Raw genomic sequence first — 1,075 nt, 5'->3', positions numbered from 1 at the left:
TTAATTGGAGGAGGCCCCTTTACTACTTTTTCCCTCATCTATTTTTGTTTGGCTGTTGACCGACGTGCGGCCCTCTCTCCGCGCTCCCGTCTTCCAGGTCGACGTGGCTTCCTAATTAAGACTCCAGAGGACGGCTAATTGCTGCTGCGTGCCTCTCAGCGGAGCGAGGAAGCCTTCTCCACGGCGCTGCCCGGAAAGAGCGCCCGAGCGCTGCGAATTAAAAGAGAGGCTTACGTAAGCTTGTGGTGAAACTATTAAACACCACCAACTTTTTATTTTTTTCTTGTGAGGAACTGCCACTTGATTTAATGGGCCTCATTAAAAGTGCACATCACACACACATCACACAGCTCCCCCCCCCCCCGCCCCCCAAAACCACTCGGCCCAACTTCAGACGACAATGGGATAATGGTGCCTTTAACAACGATAAAAGCTTTATCTTAAATGCCCCAGTGTTGCTGCACCGTGGACTAGAAGGAGAGGCCGGGGGACACTAACGTGAACAGATACTCCTGGTCCCTCTGCACAAAGGGCTAGGAGGAGAGGTTGAGGACATGTTTATGAGGGTGGGGTGACAGAAACAGAGAAAGAGGAGGGCCGAGGGAGAGGGAGAGAGAGAGAGAGAGAGAGAGAGAGAGAGAGAGAGAGAGAGAGAGAGAGAGAGAGAGAGAGAGAAGAATAGACCAAGCCCACAGCCAGAGAGGGAAAAAAGCTGTTTCGAGACACAATTAAGTCATGAGCATAGCAAAGTCCATTACCACAATGGGCGCTTTGGCAGATACCCTTGAAACATTCCTTTACTTCAAACGCAACACTAGCGATTCTAGCGGAAAAAAAGCTCTAAAAGAGAAGATGGGGGGAAAAAAACAAAAACAAATCAGGAAGAGCTAGGAAATGAGTCCAACTCATGCATAACTTCAAACACTCCATCTTCAAAGTTGCATCACATTAAAAGCCAAGCTCACTAGGAGTTTTCAACATCAAAAACCACACAGCGTCAAGGGGACACAGCCTCGCCTGCTCCCCGTGCCCCCCGCACAGAGGCGCAAACCTCACCCCGCCCTCCTCTTCCTCT

The sequence above is a fragment of the Nansenia antarctica genome (assembly GCF_963989245.1).
Source record: "Nansenia antarctica genome assembly, chromosome: 5".
NCBI classification, from domain to species: domain Eukaryota; kingdom Metazoa; phylum Chordata; class Actinopteri; order Argentiniformes; family Microstomatidae; genus Nansenia; species Nansenia antarctica.
This window is presented reverse-complemented; position numbering follows the sequence as displayed.